General features: G+C 39.5%; 1 protein-coding gene across 5 annotated transcripts in view; it reads left to right on the forward strand.

Annotated features, from left to right (window-relative positions):
- Positions 1-19,479, forward strand: part of LOC109910632 (F-box-like/WD repeat-containing protein TBL1X) — a 446,017-nt gene that overhangs the window by 294,881 nt on the left and 131,657 nt on the right. Inside the window, exons 1-3 of one of the 5 annotated variants that reach the window (XM_048597764.1) lie at positions 4,544-4,617; positions 6,679-6,842; positions 10,448-10,514. The exons of 2 other annotated variants lie outside the window; for them this stretch is intronic. The gene's annotated coding sequence lies outside the window, so the exon portion shown is untranslated. Of the gene's footprint in view, positions 1-4,543; positions 4,618-6,678; positions 6,843-10,447; positions 10,515-19,479 lie in introns of those variants that run through there. 2 more of the 5 variants (XM_048597766.1, XM_048597763.1) reach the window with 2 other exon arrangements.

The raw sequence follows: 19,479 nt of genomic DNA on the forward strand, positions 1-19,479 counted from the left end.
CCCACCCAGACCCATCCCCATCCCCCAACCCTATCCCTTTAACCTTGCATTTCCCATGGATGGCCCACTTAGCCTGCACATCACATCCCTGAACATTATGAGCAATTTAGCACGGCCAATCCACTTAACTTGCACATGTTTGGACTAACTTCAGTTGAACTTTTATACAATGCTACTTTTCTAATTTTTATCTCTTTTCTTTATCCCCCCCTTTCCTTCTATTTTTCTGCCTGTGGTCTGACACTAATTCACCATCTTGTCTGTTTTTTTTTTCAATCCTTCAATCTTATTGGTTGAGATGGTCCTGTCATTCACTAAGGAGTCTCGTGCAGACATGGGGAGAATGTGGGAACTCCACAGTCACCTGAGGGTGGAATTGAATCTGGGTCCCTGGCACTATGAGGCAGCAGTGCTAACCACTGAGCCACGGTGCCGCCCTATGTAATTTTAGGCATGTAAACATTGATGTTTGCAAAATAATGAAACTGTGACTGTTGTGTTGAGATATTCTGACAATTCTGAGATCATTCCTATAGTTTCACAACCGTAGTGGTGTTACAAGAGACATTGCCTATACTTTTCTGCAGTGTCTTTAGGTGGACTTTGCTATATTCTTCAGCTCAAACATTTTACCCTGTAAGTTGCATCAAGTGTGACTAAATAAGTGTACCAAGGACAAAACTGGACTTGTGGAACCATGGTGAATTAGTGTCAGACAATATGCAGAAAAATAGAGGGAAAGGGGGAAAAGAAAGATTAGAAAAGTAGTACTGTATAAAAGTTCAATTGAAATTAGTTCAATGATCAGGGATGAGACTTAACAATTTAAATAACCTTTTTCTGTGTGGGAGACGTTGATTAATTTCCTTAAGTACCAGCTCAAATTTCAAATTTCACGAGCAAATCAGCAATTGAGTTACCATTTTTGCAACACCTAATAGCAAAACAAGATGGATCAACCTAGAATGTGTGATGTTTGCTATTCATGTGGTACCTTTTATTTAACACAAGTTGCTGGATGCCTTGCATTAAGTACAACAAGCATCAATAAGCTTGATATTATTTTGGCAGCAAATTCTAGGCCAAGATTATAATGAATCGATCTGCCTGCATAGCATGAGCTTACGCACTGAGGAGGATGATCCCATTTATTTGCTGACAAAGTGTTTTAAAAATGTTTTAAAGTGACTGCATTAAGACTGAACAATGTTAAGGCCCTACCTGTTTTATTTAGAGTATTTCAGATGCACGATGATTTGGCATCTGAGGTTGATCTTTCGTGATATGTAGGTGTTGTCGTGGTTTCAGCTAAACATGTGTCTGCAGATTCTAGGTTGTAGCTTGATAATATGGAAGCCTAATGGTTAAAGGTGTAAACCTAGAGTTCTGACATCTATTGAAGGATGACACCCAACAATTAGTCACAAATGAGCAGGGCAAGCATCGTACCACCCCACTCGGAAATCTTCAGCTGCCAACTGTCTGATGAACCTTTCTGGTGAAAGGTCATCGGTCTGAAAAGTCAACCCTTCCTCTTTTCACAGAAGTTGCCTCATGCTGAATTATTTCAGCATTATATGTTTCTATTTAAGACTTTAAACATTCAGAGCATTTTGTTTTTTTTAACTTTGGTTACAGATTACATTTAAGCGGTCACGCTGTAATTCTACAGCAAAGAATCAAAAGACTTCCTTCCTAGATCAGTGTAATAATATTATTGCAAAGCAATAAAAATTGCTGTAATCCTATCTCGGTAATAGTTTGAAAGTATTGGAGAAACTCAGCAGGTCTGGCAGCAAATGTAGAGAGCCAAAAGGTTGATAGACTTGAAAAGTTAACTCTGTTTTTCTCTTTACAGACGCTGTTTGACCTGCTGAATTTTGGAGCACTTTGTTTTTGTTTCAGATTTATAGTATCCATAGTTGTTTTCAGTTTAAAAATATTTTTTCCTTGCTTATTGATGTGACTTTCTTTCAGTTGCTGTAACGTACTGTACAGTATTCATTAGTTTGTGAATGTACAACAGCACAAATTTGTTGGGTCCCTGACTCCAACTTGTGATTTTCAAATTCATTTAGTGTTTTAGTTTTAAAATGGTAACAAAGTGCTAATCAGCTGGCTGGAGGATGAATCCTACAACTACTGTTGTGTTTAGCCATGTACATCTGGAATGTCCTAGGTCTTTGTTGAATTAATGATCAAATTTAGGATACAGTAGTTATCCTTTGCATTCCCAAGCAAAGTATGAAATAATTGATTCGTTTTTTTTCTAAATCTTGCCCTGTGACACTGATTTTTTTCAGTATTAGATGAATATTTGATTTTTGTTTAAAGCTGTGATGCTATCATGGAAGAAAAGCTGGTGGGAGGAGTACTTGCATGTGAATGTTAGGAATAGCAAACATTGAAAGGTTGTTGCTGCTAGGGAAGGAGGAGATTAGGGAAGCTGTAAAGGGGTAAAAGGCAATTAAATATTTGTAGGAAATTGCTGCAGATGCTGGAATCAGAGCTGATGAAGAGTCATCTCAAAACGTTAGCTTGCTGTCTCTCCATGGATTTTACCTGACTCGCTGTGATCTCCAGCATTTGCTGTTTTCAAATAAATATTTGTGTTTTGAATTCATATGCAATTGCAACTCAGAAGTGCCTTGTTAATTTACATTACTCATACTGAGTACTTCCATTTATTTTCATTATTATTATTTAACAAACTTGAAGTTTGAAAGCTTGATGTGGTATGATGATGATTATGTTTGACCTTAAGTAATGCATCATTGTGTGGTGGATATTGTTGGATCACTAGGTTTCTTCCAAAAGCAGAATAATCTCATCAGCCAATTGCAGCGTTTTATTTAATCTCTTAGGTACTGCTGAGGTTGTGTCAGAGATGGTGAAAATGATTTCATAGCTGATCAAATTGCTTTCTTGAGTCAGAAGTGAACATTTTAAAAAAAATATTTTTGCAGGGCAAGTAATTTTGTGGTTGGAAAATAATTCAAATAGGCAAGATCAACTGATTCAATAAACTAACCTCATAAACTTATACAAGTGAAGTTTGTGACTACGAGCATCCAGGCCCAATAGATGAAAAGATTTAATAGCTGATAAGAAACCTATAATGGAATTGTAGAGTTTTTTTACACCGCGTGACTAACTTTAAGTAGGATAGGAAGTCATACAATGGGGTTCGTTCATAGTTCATATTGTTGGAAATAATCCACTCTAAAGTAAGTTAAATTTTCAGTGGTGGTTCCTATCAGTATTATTGCTTGAGCCTAGTGGGAATAGAAGATTGCCAAGTTACATTTTGTATAGTACCAGTGGTTCAGACTCAGGGATCCACAGTCTTGACTTTTCAGCATATTATCTTTGTGTCCTCACAGATTTTCTGTTTTTATTCTTCCTCAATTATTTTGCATTTTTATGTATACTTGCATTGATTTGCTTGTGTGCGTATATGTTCACTTAACCGAACAAAATGTTTCTTTTCTGCTACTGTCACATGTACTGGAACAAAATGTGCAAGTTGTAGGTTATATCTTTACTGAGTTGATTCCAGATGAAGAAAGCAGCTTACTGCTCCAACAATTAGCTACTACCAGGTTAAGTACCAAAAGCTGTACAGTTAGACTGGTAGAGTTAATCAGGGAGTCACCAGGTTTAAAAATAGCTGATCAAATAAAAAATACCTGTTCTGTCCTCATATCGGCACATTGGAAAAATAAATGGACCGTCAAAGTCCCTGCTAGTAATATTGCAGGAGCAAAATAAAATGTCTTCTGTTTGTAATCCTGTGAAATCAATTTTTTTAAGGCCAAACTCAATTCATTATTTTTCCCTACCTACTGAACAGCTGTCAATGTGTGGAACTGTACATTAGGGAATGAGAAAAAGATATCTGGCTCATTGAAACTCGGTACCTTTAATAGATATTGCAGACTTTGCGCTTTTGTGGAGAAAGTAAAAAGTGAACCATTAAAGAAGGTGGTAGTGTTTTTAAAAAAAATTCCTAACGTTAGAACTGATGTTATTTTGCCTTGCTCTGCTATCTTGTATAGATTGCATTTCTATGGTAGCTGTGCAAATAAATTTTGTCTTTCTTACAGGGCTTCTTTTTTAACAAATGCAGCCAGTCTAGTGGTACAAGTTATTGGATTAGATCGTTTGTTTTACTCATCAGATTTGTTTCCCCAACTTTAGTTTTCATTGACTTTAACGGGAGGTAAAATCAGGGATGTTATAAAACCAATTTTCTGTATGTTTTAGGTGAAAATGCCTCCCTTCCAACATTGCTTGACATTGCTGACATAGTGGTGTTTGATCCCAGAAACTGTCAATGTGATATCGTCTGAGTGCTGCCCTATATATTAGCTCTCAATAAATGCCACAAAGACTGGGTTCTTGGTGAGACAGATGTCTTGATGTCTATTAACAACACTAATTATTTGCATAAACTTACATATAGTCTTCATTCTGTGCATTGTAGAGACACTCATTATTTTTCTTTTATTTTTCTCTTTTTCTTGATGGGATTGTGAGTCAAGGTTAAGGTTGGTTGAACTTTGAACAGCAAGTTTTTTTTTTGAAAAAGGGAAGAAAACCATATGCAGATGTTTGGTGAGTGGCCTGGAAGATAATGCAATTTAAATTAAATTAAATGAATTAAATTAAGGAACACTGGTCTATTTGACAATGTGTATTGCCATGCACAGGTCTGGCAGCTAGTTGGATATTAAGTTAGTCAGTCAAAATAGTACTGATGCTAACCAGCCAACCACAGAGAATACTGTTTTTTGTTTAAAAAAAAGGGGTAGACCTGATCTGACTCGTATTGGAAGCTGCAGGACAGATTTACTCGCCCTAGTTTCTTTCCAAGTAAAGAACTGTGGAATGTTCTGAGAAAAGAATACCAATCTGTAAGAAATAAGTAAATACTCCTGGAAGTCTGTCAAACTCTACGTATTACCAGTGACTTTGAAATTGAAGTTGTGCCTGCAAACAACTAATTGTCCGAGGATTGCATGAAGGCTTGGCATTCATCATTTGAAAGTATTTAACTGAACTGGCAAATTACAAATTTTTTTAAAAATTTCTTTCTTAATTTATCCCTTAGCTGTGTCTATTGATTTGTCTGTCTGAGAGAGAATGGGGAATATGATCAAAGGAAATTGGGTTTAAATCAAAGATGTTGATTCATAGAAGACCGTCCAGACCCACTGCTCCCCCCCACCACCCCACCCTACCCTTGTAACACTGCATTTCACATGACCAATCCACCTACCTGCACATCTTTAGACTGAGAGGAAGCCTGTGCAGACACTTGGAGAATGTGCAGACTCCTCACAGACAGTCGCCTGAGGCATCTGAAGTGATGCACGGCTGTGTCAAATATGATGTGAGTGGAGTGAAAGCTGAAAGTCCTGGCAGTGATGTGACTTGATTTTTTTTTTAAAGAAAGTCCTTTTGTAGCCTCTAGTTCTTTTGATAGATTTATTCACTTTGTTTCAAGTGGATCAATTTCAGTAACCAGAATACGTGAGAAAATATAAGAAGCTTTCATTAAATCTCTATAAGAACCTCTCTTAAATTTTCCTTTCCTGAGAGGAATAGTTCCAGTTTCTCCAACCTCGCCACTTAACTAAAAGACTTTACTCACTGGTACCATTCTAGTAACCCTCCTCAGCATCCTACATTCACTCCCTGTCTACAATAGGTGTCCATATGGCAGATACAAGCAGACCTACTGCTATAAGCAACAGCACTAAAGCAAATCATACCTAACAGTCTGAGATAGCTGTTGTATCAAAGCAACCAGAAGTAATACTTTGAAATTTGAATACCTTTTAGTGAGATTTACCAAGATTAGACAACAGTCATACAGCATGGAAACAGACCCTTCGGTACAACCAGTCCATGCTGACCATATTTCCAAACTAAACTAGACCCACCTGCCTGCTCCTGGCCCTTTATCTTTCTAAACCTTTCCCATTCATGTACTTATCTAAGCGTCTTTTAAATGTTGTAATTGTGCCCACATCCACCACTTCCTCAGGAAGTTCATTCCATACATGAACGTCCTCAGTGTTTAATAAAAAACAAAAATTCCCCCTTGTCTTTTTTAAATCTCTCTCTTCTCACCTTAAAAATACACCCCATGGTCTTGAAATCTAGGGAAAAGGCGCCAACCGTTAATTCTATACCCCTAAAGATTTTATAAACCTCTATAAGGTCACCTCTCAACCTCCTAAGCTCCAGTGAAAAAAGTCCCAGCCTATCCAGCCTTTCTTTATAACTCAAACCTTCTATAACCGGCAACATCCTGGTAAATCTCTTTGGAATCCTCTCTAGCTTAATAATATCCTTCCTATAACAGGGCGATCAGAACTGGACACAGTTTCCAGAAGAGGTCTCACCAATGTCCTGTACAACCTCAACGTGACTTCCTAACTCCTTCACTCGGAGGACTAAGCATTGAAGGCAAGCATGCTCTATATGTGATGCAAACTTCCAAGAATTATGTACCTGAAGCCCCAGCTCCCTCTGTTATACAACACTACCCAAGGCCCTACGATTAATAGTATAAGTCCTGTGCCCATTTGTTGAACCAATACCTCGCATTTCCAAATTGAACTCCATCTGCCATTGACCCATTTGATCAAGATCCCTTTGTATTCTTAGAAAACCTTCTTCATTGTCTACTATTGCCACCAAAGAAACCAAATGTTTTTCTCCACAATCTATGGAAGAATGGGAAGTGGTATATAAATAAGATGGATACGTGTATGAAAGAGATTCAAATCCATGGAAATGAAGTAGTTGCTGCTCAAAAGCAAAATTCTGAGGTAAACATTTTAAAATTTTTCTTGATGTTAAGATTATGACATTTTTTAATTCTTGCTGTATTTTTCTAACTTTTTCACCATTGCCCCACCACAGCAGGGTGGGGAAAATTCTGCTGTACTTACTTGAGGAATGGCTGCATTGTAGACGTTTTTAATCAACTTGTTCCGGAGTGTTGTTATAGACCTCTGGAATGGGTGGGATTTGAACCTGGGCCTTCCGGCTCAGTTAGGGACACTACCTCATGAGCTAATCGAGTATTCTCCTTTGTCGTGCATTAATTGACCCTAGAATACATAAATAATCTGTGTCAATTCCTCAGATTGTGTCGTTTCTTTGATGTGTAAAGCTTCTAAATATAAACTTTCCCATCTAATATAGTTTAAAAACAATTTCTGTCATTTTTTTCTGCTGGCTTTCAAGGGCACTGCAAAGTAATGGAATAGACTTCTGTCATTCACTGCCAGGGTTTTAGAAAAGATTACCCATCACTACCATGCAAATAGCAACTGAATTATTTCATTACTGTAATGTCTGGTAAGTTTAGTATGAAAGATGGTAAAATAAGTGAGATAGCAGTTGCTTTACTGTCATATCAAAATGTAAATAGATATTCTGTACTTCTGCTTAATTAGCTTTGAAGATGAAAGTGTTAAAAGCACCAGCTCTACAGAAGATTTGATAGGTAGGCATGACCTCGTGATAGGATGAGGAATGCCTAGTCTATGGAGCGGGTGGCTTGATTGCTCCAATGGCCTTTTCTTGCTCCATGCTACTTGAGTTTTTCATTTCACATGCCATTGTTCACAGTAAAGAATTGTGCTTGGATTTTTCTAACGCTTAAGGTTCACATTTGGTCTGTGTAGAAGTATAAAATTAATGTAAAAACCAGAAGTTTAGAATAAAAACATTTGCTGGAAAAGCTCAGCAGGTCTGGCAGCATCTGCGAAGGAAAAAACAGAGTTAACGTTTCAGGTCCGGTGACCCTTCCTCAGAACTCAGAAGTTTAGAATGTTCATCATCGTTTTATTTTGTTTGGGGATAATGACTTCATCTATTTTTCATTCCATTTCATCATATCCTGGACCATTGTTCAGGACAAGCAATTGTCTTGTCACTTTTTGTCTTGGCTGCTCAGTGCCAGCTATGAGAGGTATCGAGCATAGCTGAAGAATAATGCTTCCTGTGACTGTTCCCTCACACCCCCAGACCCAGTTCCCAGGATAGTACCTGGCCTTTGCTCAGCACGTGATGAGTGAGATATCTGACATCAGAAATTTAGCAACATGAGAAGTTGGATATGTGAATCAGTGACCAGCCTCTCATTGCTTTTGTGTATTAATCTTTCACCTGAGTCAGATTCATTTATGGCATTGAAAGAGACTCTTCAGCCCATTAAATCTGTGCTGACGTCTAGTGGAATAACCCGAAGGTTGCAGAAACAGCATCTCATATTTTGCTTGGGAACCCTGCAGCCCAATGGTATTAATGTGGACTTCACAAGCTTCAAAATCTCCCCTCCCCCGACCACATCCCAAAATCAGTCCAGCTCGTCCCCGCCTCCCTAACATGTCCTCCCACCTATCCACTCCTTCCACATCAAGCCCCAACCCCATCTCCTACCCACTAGCCTCATCCCGTCTCTTTGACCTGTCCGTCCTCCCTGGACCGACCTATCCCCTCCCTAACTTCCCACCTACACTCGCCTTTACTGGCTCCAACCCTGCCTCTTTGACCTGTCTGTCTCCTCTCCACCTATCTTCTCCTTTATCCATCTTCTATCCGCCTCCCCCAACTCCCTATTTATTTCAGAATCCCCTTCCCCTCCCCCATTTCTGAAGAAGGTTCTAGACCCGAAACGTCAGCTTTCTTGCTCCTCTGATGCTGCTTGGCCTGCTGTGTTCATCCAGCTTTACACCTTGTTATCTCAGAATCTCTGTCACCCTGCAAGTTTACTTTAGCTGGACTATTAAAAGTAATTTTCTCTGCTGTGGATGATTTTCCAACCATAAAAAGAAATGCCAGAAAATCATGCTTGATACCCCTGATATCTGCTCCCAGCAGATGAGGTTCCCTGATTGAGTTGAAAAATTACCTCCAACCTGATTTTGAGAAAAATGTGCTACAAGAATTGTAAGAAATCAAAGTGCAATGTTGAGCATTGGTACGTGGTTGACTTGACAGTAGATATTGAGATTTCAGTATTCTGAGGTTGCTTGGAGAAAACGTTGGAAGGGGTTATATAGAGTGTTTTATTCACTGCTTGAAGATCAGTAAGTACTCATAGAATCTCACAGTACAGAAGAGGTTCTCCAACCCTTTGAGTCTGCACCAACTTAAAACTACTCTGAATTTACACTACTGCCACTTTCCAGCACTTGGCCCATAGCCCTTGAATGTAATAACGTTTCAAGCACTCATCCAAATACCTTTTTAAAGATTGTGAGGTGTCCTGCCTCAACTACTCTACTAGGCAATGCATTCCAGATTGTGGCCATCGTCTGGGTGAAAAATGTTTTCTTCAAATCCCCTATAAACCTCATGCCTTTCATCTGAAAATTAAGCCCCTTTATTATTGATTCTTCAGCTCAGGGGTACAGCTGCTTTGTGTTCACTCTGTCCATGTTCCTCGTAATATGATACACTTTAATCAGGTTTCCTATCAGCCTGCTATGCTTTAAAGAACGTAACTGAACTTATCCAGCCTCTCTTCATAACTATACTGCTCCATGCCAGGCAACATCCTGGTGAATCTCCTGTGCATCATCTCCAGTGCAAACACGTCCTTCCTATAGTGCAGTTACCAGAATTGTACACAGTACTCCAGCTGTGCCCTAACCAAAGTTTTAATTTGTTAGGAGAGATGAGGTTGTAGACTTGCTTGCCACACCAGTGTGTTTGATGGAGACGTTTTGTAACCCTGCTAGGTAATATTGTCAGTATGCCTCCGATGAAGTGTTGTTGTTCTGTCCCGCTTGTTGTTTATAGGCCTCGGTTTGCTGGAGTGGTTAGCATCACTTCCGGTTCTGTTTTTCAGTGGTTTGTATATTGGGTCCAGTCAAACTGACAATAAGGATACACAAACACCAACTAGCCACCAGAGACATGACCAATTCTCACTGGTCCCAATTCACATGGACAAAGAAGGACACAAGTTCAACTGCGACAACGCTCATAATAGCACAAGCCAAACAGAGACACGCCAGGGAATTCCTGGAGGTTTGGCATTCCAACCGGAACTCCATCAACAAACACATTGAATTAGACCCTGTGAACAAACCACTGAGAAGTAATACCAACCACTCCAGCAAACCGAGGCATATAAATAACAAGGGGGACAGAACACCAACACTTCACCGGAGGCGCACTGACGATGTTACCTAGCAGGGTGACCAAACGTCTGCAATCAAACACACCGGCACCAGCTCAGCCTCATCTGCAACCCAAGCTACAAATCATCTCAACAAACTTTTGTTAGTAGAGATTTTGCATTGAATTGACAATGCAAGTTAAACATCAATGGAAGCTTAGTGTAAATTGGGTGTGAAATTCTAAACTGACTTTGAAATGAGGCAAATGAGACTCCACTGTTGTTGTTTCTTTTCAGTCTGATTTCTGATCACACCAGGTTACTGAATTTGGTCTACATTTGCACTGTAACTACAGATTTGGTGGTAAGTAGTAATAATGTTATAGTTTAAATGCACCCATACATAATTCTCTCTCTTTTCTAGGTTTGCTGTTTGGTAACAGGTAGGATGTTTTGAAATAATATAAATGTTCTCTGACAACAGGTCAGAGAATCCTTTCCATTTGCAATAGAACATTTCTTGGCTTTTTGAACAGATTGTCACTGCTTGTATTCTTTCTGAGTCATGTTGCATGCACGAAATAGGTACTTTGATTTTTCCATTATTATTACTGTTGTCATGTAAAAAGCATCTGCACTGTATCTACTTTAAATCATAAATATTCATAAAGTAGTCAGCATATATTTATATATTGCACTCTATAAAACTGCCAATGACAATTTGAAAATGTGAAAAAGGGAACTTTTTTTTACATTGGTTATCTTGTTTTATAAAGTATAATACAATTATTTTGAATTACAATCATAATGGATCAAAATTTGGGGTAGAATTGCAGAGTGGATGATCAGGAGTCCTAAAATTTCTGGTGGTGTAGGGTGGAACCCAGAGACTCTCAATTTCTTTTGAGTTGGAGAGCAGGGTGGAAAGCTCTTAGAAATCACGGTGGCTAAGTGGGTAGCCGTGCTGCCTCACAGCGCCAGGGACCCGGATTTGATTCCAACCTTGGGCGACTGTCTGTGTGGAGTTTGCACATTCTTTCTCCCCGTGTCTGCGTGGGTTTCCTCCGGGTGTTCCAGTTTTCTCCCACAGTCCAAAGATGTGCAAGTTAGGTGGATTGGCCATGCTAAATTGCCCATAGTGGTCAGGGATGTGTAGCTTAGGTGGATTACAAGGGGGGTGGGTCTGGGTGGGATGCTCTGAGGGTCGGTGTGGACTTGTTGGGTCGAATAGCCTGTCTCCACACTGTAGGGATTCTGTGATTTATGGATTCTGTGAAATCCCAATAAGCAGTTTGGTGACTTGACCTTCCACAGAACTTCACATTCTGATTATTACAACTTTGGGTATATGTGGGAGATTGTGCCTGATCTATGCTGACAAATCCACCCAATATGTCATCAATAAGATCAGCAAAACCTACACTCACTGAGACTTATCTAGTTCCAGTACTAAGGCTTATGAAGGCCCCAGAAAGTTTTTTTCAGCAAATTAATGAGTGATTACCAGGAGTCCATCTGAGACAAAGATGAGATAATTGAACTTTCTTACTTGCTTAGTAATGGCTTCCAGCACCAGCCCTTGTGGATTAAAAAATGTATTTCTTGAAAGATTTTATAGCGAGATTAAAATCAAAAATTAAATTACATCAAGACACAAACAGTAAATGTTCAATACACAAATAAAGCCTCTTTAATTAAGCTTTAATTACATTTATACAGCAGGTCAGAGGAACAATCATAGAGAGAGGACTTTCCCCCCAGAATATACTTAGTTCATAAAGTTTGTAACAGGATATTGCAATCCGTGGGAGGCAACAGACTGGTGAATTATTGTTAGACCCTTAATCTAAAGGCCCAGGTAATGTTCTGAGGACCTGAGTTTGAATCCTGCCATGGCAGATTGTGCAATTTGAATTCAATAACTGTGAATGCATCGCCGATTCTCAGGAAAAACCTATGTGGTTCACTAATGTCCTTTAGGGAAGGAAACTGCCTTCCTTACCTTGTCTGGCCTACATGTGACTCCAGCAATGTGGTTGATTCTTAACTGCCTTCTGGGCAATTGAGGATGGGCAATAAATGCTGGCCTAGCCAGAGATGCCCTTAACCCCTTATTAACAAAAATATAGCTCATGTGCAACAATACAAGTCAAATGGCTGTTACTGTACATGGCATTCTTGAGTGCCTCACTCAGTGAAAATGCAGTTTGCATCTAAGTTTACATTATGTTTGAACATTTTTTGGTGCACACAGGTTATTATATGGATCTCAGCCCCTACTGTGTTCTGGATTAGTAATCCAGTGTCATTACCATGAGCACGATACTTCTCCTTAAGCTCGTAGTCTCTTCCCTCTTAGACTTGAAAGACTCTTTTATTGTTCATTTTAAATATGTTTTATGGTAACATGTTTCTAATATCCATGTCATTCATCTAAGGTTTTTGTGCCACAGAAAATTCTTTAAAAATTCCAGTGACGAAGTTACAGCATGAAAATATAGCAGTCCCACTAATAAAGAATTTGCAAATGGCGTACAGTGCCCATGACACTAAGTAATATTAATATCAAATGCTGATGATAATTAGGGTTCAATTACAGGTTCAACTCCCTAGGTGTGATGGAGCAATGAGGGATGAGGCTCAAGCTCAGCTGGGAAGCCATGGTGCCCCATTTCATCCACCAATTTATGAAGGAACCATCAACCATCCATGCAGCTTGATTGACAGCAAAAGTCGCCATTGTGCTCATTTTGTTTAAGTATCCACAGTAGGTATAGTGAGGATCAGCACATTGCCTTCTACCACTATTTAAAAGAGTTGGCTAATATGATGCTTTCATTTTGTCCTGTCTACCTGTATTTCAACGGCAGTGGCACAAATTGATGGTTTCCATAAAGCACAAGGCAATGTACGTGTATAGCAAGTCTACTAACAATCCAAAAGCTACCTAGAGAGGAGGAACTATTTCATCAGCATGTAAGAAATATGTGATTTCTGGAAAATAATGCATTCAGTGCCTGTTCCTAGGGGATGTGTTTGAAACCTTCAATGAGAGGCAATAAAATGTGACAGTTCTTTTGAAGGAGAATGAAGGACGTATACTGGCCGTTTGGAAATCTCCACGATTAGTATAACTCGCACAACGTCTGCAACAATAGAAAACTACACAACCGGTCAGATAAGCATACAGACACTCTGTTTGAGTAGACAGTTGGCTGTTAAAGCAACCTTTCAGATACTTTGTCCTGCAAAGTGACCTCAGTGTATGAACTAGAAGATGACTTCCTCACCGAACAGTAGCTGTTTAAACAACATCGAATTATAGAGTTTTTACAGCATGGAAAGAGACCCATCAGTTCACTGTGTCTGCGCTGTCATCAAACACCTATATACTGATGCCATTTTCGAGCATTTGACCTTGATCCTTGTCTGCTATGGCATTTCATGTGCTTATTTAAATTATCTCTTATATGTCTTGAGAGTTCCCAACTCTACCACTGTTAAAGGAAGTGAGTTCCAGATGTCTACAACTCTCTGGCTAAACATATTCTCCCTGGAATCCCCTTTTGTACATCCTGCTCTTTACCATAAAACTGTGCTCCCTGGTTACTGACTTCTCTACCAAGGGAAAAGGCTACCTCCCCTCTACCCTAACTGTGCCCTTCAGAACTTTGCACACCTCAGTGCCCCACTCAGCCTTCTCTGCTTCAAGGAAAATCCAAGCCTTTTCAGTCTATAATTCATAGCTAAATCACTCATGCCCAGGCAAATTCTGGTGAATCTCCTCTGCACCCTCTGTAGTGCAATCACATTCTTCCTGTGGTGTAGAGACCAGAACTCCACACAGTTCTCCAGCTGTGGCCTAAGTTATATACAGTTTCAGCATAATCTCCTTGCCTTTGTATTCAATGTCTTGCCATAAGCAGCCATAAATTATCCCGAGAGGAGGCCTCTTAAAATATTACTTGTCATCAGTTTTGCAGAATAAATACAGCCAGTGTTTTTGTAGATGATTAAAAAAAGGTTCAGAAAAAATCTGAGGAACTATACATATTAACTTCTGAATTAACCGACTTCAGCTGGAGTTGTACATACAGAAGCCTCCAGAGTCTATTGAGGATGTTGTTGCCAGATGCCACGGTGAAGGGTTTAAGTCTGATTCTGCAGAAAGAGAACTTGCAGTGAGCCTGATTAGGTTGGCAATTGCCTCTACTTTGGTCAGAGTCTTCAGGAAAGACGATCTGGGCAAGTGAAAGAGCCATACCATTCCTCCTTTGCTGGAAGATGGGTACCGGCATGAAACCATAGTGGCAGGCCCATATCAGTTACATGCTTTGGGTGCAGACCACACTTGTTATAGTCCGTAAAGTGCAAAACAGCCAGTTAGATCTGTCATAGGTGCAGTTTGTCACAGCTGTGAAGTGGTTGTCCTGCATTTCTTCACATCTTCAAGCAATTGGCTTCAAAGATGATTGACCACATGCATAAAAATCTGGTTTCTAAAGCCAACATGACCGAAGTGACAAGCAAGGTGGTAAAACACCATAATGCTGGTAGAATGGAAAGTCTTCCAAATTCACACATGCATATCGTCAAAGTGAACAGCCAACAAAGTGACAAGCAACTTTGTGGAAGATGACCAAGTCTTTCATATTGTTAATCCCTTACACCATGTCGATGATATAAGATGAGCAATATGCAATGACACCAAAACAAATGTTTGAAAGCCAAAACTGATACAGGAGCTGGTGCCAATATATTAGCTGAGCACATCTAAAAGAAATGTACCCCAACAAGTGGCGCTCTGTGATACATCCTACAAGAGGCTATCTCTCGATGTATAACGGATCATCATTTCTAGGCATCATAATTCCATGCAGTGACACAATCACACTGCAGTACCAATATGCACATTCAGCTTAGATTCCTGAAATTTTCTACCTGCTACGTACCAGTCGTCTAGCAGTGGCAAGACCACCTGTGAGCACATTTCAGAATTGTGACCATTTCATGAGATTCAAACCACATCCAAGGTAGTGAGAATGGAAGAGCCACAGGACTTTCCTCTTCAAATGCAGAGGGGAATGAGACAGATGCAGCACCAGCAAGCAGGTGGAGCACAATCATGCGGCAGACAGACAGTGCAATTCAGAAATTCAGTCACAAATCCCTAGAAACCAGCAAAGTTTTCTTTTAAAACTCGTGGGACGTGGGTGTTGCTGACTGGCCAGCATTTATTGCCTGCCTCTAGTTGCTGTTGAGAAGGTGGTGGTGAGCTGCGTTCTTGGACTGCTACAGACCACATGCTGTAGGTTGACACACAATGGCCTTAGGGAGGGAATTACAGGATTTTGATGCAGTGACAGTGAAGGAATGGTGATATATTTCCAAATCAGGTTGGTGACTGGCTTGGAGGGTAGTTGGTGTTTTTAAGATATGTGATCAGCCCAGATTGTATGAAGTTGTTACCTGTTGTGGTGCTATATTGCGAAAGAACAGAAGCCAGGTCAGAACAATGTAAAATGCACAAATGGTGTACACAAGGAGTGACAAAGAAAACTCTGTTGATGATCATTGTGTTACAGCAACTAACAGCAAGAAACCAAGTTGTCAACCAAAAGCAATCAAAAAGAGTAGATAAGTATTTGATTGCCAGATCAGGACATGCCAATACTGCAAAGCATTGTATCGAAGTTTGAATTATTAATCTTGTTAACTCTATATTTTTACATATCTGTATCATTGTTGAATTGACAACACATGCCAAGTATTATGCTGTGTATCTGTTCGGGATTTATTTGGGAAAATTGGTGTTACATCTTGCAGCAGATATGTGATATACCTTTAAGGAACATGCTCATGATGTCATCACCATGTCATGACATGTGATGTCATGGTATAAAGCTCTCAGTCTCCATCCTACTGAACACTGACTTCCTGCAGCATGACATGTGGAGGGAAGTGTGCAGCTGCACATCCAAATTGCTAAACAGACACACAAATGCCTGTGATTATTGAATACATATGTAAATACCAAGAATTGTAATAAATGTTAATTGAACTCTTCAATGTTATGTGACCCATGCATTTTATTTGTTACAGGAGCTAACATAAGTATCATTGTGTTCTTGTAGCAGATCATCAGCTATCGTAGCAGCAGCATGGGTGTTTGCACACTCCAGCATTTTTTTGTGAGATTATAAGCCATTCCTTTTAGGTGCTGCATATTGTATAAGGTTGTAATAGCTTGAATGGGTTAATGCTAAGACTGTCTTAAGTACCACCCACTGAGATGATATCATATGGACTTGGGTGGTGGAGGGAGAAGAACAGGTCAGGATCTCAATAGTCTGGGTAACAGTGTTTATCATATTAATGTTACTTGTACATTGTTGCTATCATGTAATAAACAATATCTGGTTTAGGACACAAAGCTCTTCTCATTAGGCTGCCATATGGTTTTCCCCGACTGCACTGAACCAAACAGTTAATTAGCTGGTGGAAACAGGATGGTGATAGCAAATCAACCAGTCAGTTCATAGAACATGACGAGCAGTACTGAAAATTCATCTTAACATCACTGCACTTTTACACTAAAAGACATTACAGGTATATATAAGTTGATCAGGCTAAACTTTTATGATAGGGAACAAAACAATTGCAGGAGATATCAGCCTGAATTTTCCTTGCACCATGGAGGTGACCTTTTGGAAATTTTCCCAGAGGTAGTGAGATGTGCCTGCTGTCACCACACTGGGTGTAACTAACAAGGTGTTTGAAGAATCCTTAGTCTATAATTGTGCACCGCAATTAAATTTTATGGCGACACATGGGTTCTGCGTCACGTCAAGAGCCCTGTAATTCGTTACGGACAGCCTTACAGCTGTAGATTACAAGGACATTGGAGGGTGACGTCTAATCTGTTAACACCAGCAGCAAGGCTGAAACTAGCAGAGCTTTGTTTAAAAGTATACTTGCGGAAGAGACAGGTGGTAGCCTCGGACCATGTGTTAAAAATTCTTTTGAGGTCTTTCAATTGTGCCTCCACTTTGAGGCCACTCTCTTCATTTGCCTCAGCATGCTTACCTTTCTGTTCTGAGGCTGTTGGCAGGCCTAATCTATCGGTTCTCCCACTGGGCAATCCGCTGCCCTTAATTGGACATTGAGTGCCTGTTAATTGGTCACATCTTGTATATTGTAGCATGTGATTCATCTCCAACTTGAGTAGGATTGAGATCCACAAATGGTCCCGTGTGCCTGAAAACATTTAAAGAAAATTCTTGCCATCTATCCTAAAAGAAAATCTGTCATAATTAAGTGTTTGTTGGCCAGTTTTTATGGTAAGTTAGTTGACAAAATGCCTCAAATTAAACATGAGTATGGTATACTGTAAAAATTAAAATGCCATTGGTTCCGTTGGCAACAATAACTCAGCTGAACTAGATTTTACCACTATAAACTGATGTAATGAGTGAACAGAGCATTTAGTTTAAAAGTTTTGCTTTTATATGACTGATCCTTTGTTGACTTAGTTCCAAACAACCAAGTAAAGGTTTTTGATTTATTAAATGCAAAGATAATATTGATTTTTGATCTTGTTGCCTTGATTGAGATGAGGGGTGAGGATTGTGTGTTCTTTCAATCTTGTAACGCTGTATTAATTAGACATTTTCTTCCCTCATTTGGTTCTTTGTTGTAACATCAATGACTTTAGAAAGGTAATTTTATATAGCTGTTCATTTTTCCAAAGGTTTGGCAGACACCAGTTGCAGAAGCATTGAATTTTGCTTGGTGTAGGTGGAATGCTTATGATGGTGTAGTGGTTGGGGCCAATTTTTGTGCAGAGTGGGATACTCTAGAACTCCTGAGAGAGTTTTGTCTCTGACTTCAGAGTACCATTAGCCATATTTTGATTCTTGGGAATAATATTTTCAAGCCACCGGACTTGTAATGAGAATTGTTAGAATTTCTTACAAAGTCAGTCCACTTCTTTCTTCTTTAACATCTTGCAATAATACTTTGCAAACTAGGTGGTCAGATAATAAAGTTGTGAATACATTCAAGTGAACTTTGTGAACAGCAATACTTATCATACCTTAGTGACACCAGAACAGGTTATCTACTTGCTCCACACTTCACAATTTTGTGTAAAAGCAACTTCTGTTTTAACTATATGAAAATATAAAGCTTTTTGCCTTGTTCCAAGTTAGTTGTAGTACATATCAAATTATAAAGCAAGTATTGCATTAAATTTGCCCTGACCAGGATTCTGGAAGAAACACCAGTAAGAACTGCAATTTTGTGACTCATAAGTGGTAGTCTTGACAAAAAACAAAAAACAGTACAGCATAGGAACAGATATTCAGCCCACTAAGACTGCATTGGCACGTGACGACTTTGTAAACTAAAAGCCTTTTGCCTCCGTGTGGTCCGTATCCCTTTATTCCCTCCCTATTCATATATCAATGCTACTATTTCTGCCTCCCCCACCTCCTTTGGCAGTGCATTCCAGGCACTTACCACACTGAGTAAAAAGACTTGCCACTCACATCTCCTTTAAACTTTTCCCCTTTACCTTAAACCTATATCCTCTAGTAATTGAGATTTCTAACCTGGGAAAAGGATTCTGACTATCCATGCCTCTCATAATATTATAAATTTCTATCTGGTTGCCCCTCATTTTTCAACATTCAAGTGAAAACAAATTAAAGTTTGTCCAATTTCTACTCATAGCCAATACCTGCCAAACTAGGCAACATCCTGGTAAACCATTTCTGTACCCTTTCCAAAGCTTCCACATCCTTCTGGTAGTGTGGTGACCAGAACTGTGCACAATATTCCAAATGTGGCCTAAGTAAAGTTCTATGCAGCTTCAACATGATTTGCCAATTTTTATATTCTCTGCCCTGACCAACAAAGGCAAGCATGCTATATGCAATCTTGACCACCTTATCCACTTGTATTGCCACTTTTGCAGGTTCCCAGCACTGGTCCCTCTGGTCACAGATCTCCAGTCAGAAAACACCCTTCCACCTCTACTCTGTCTTCTATCACTAAGCCAATTCTTTTTCATTTTACCAACTCACTTCGGATCCATGTGACTTCACCATGTGACAACCTGCTGTGAAAAACCTTGTCAAAAGTATGGACTTATTAGAGGTAGGCAGCATGGCTATGTCATAGCCTTGTCAAAGGCCTTGCTGAAGTCCATACAGACAACATCTACCACTTTGCCCTCATCAATTATCTTTGTCACTTTCTCAAAAAACTCAACCAAGTTTGTGAGTCACGCCCTTCTCTGCACAAAGCTATGCTGCCTATCACTAATA

Source organism: Rhincodon typus, chromosome 6 (assembly GCF_021869965.1).
Source record: "Rhincodon typus isolate 14 chromosome 6, sRhiTyp1.1, whole genome shotgun sequence".
Taxonomy (NCBI): domain Eukaryota; kingdom Metazoa; phylum Chordata; class Chondrichthyes; order Orectolobiformes; family Rhincodontidae; genus Rhincodon; species Rhincodon typus.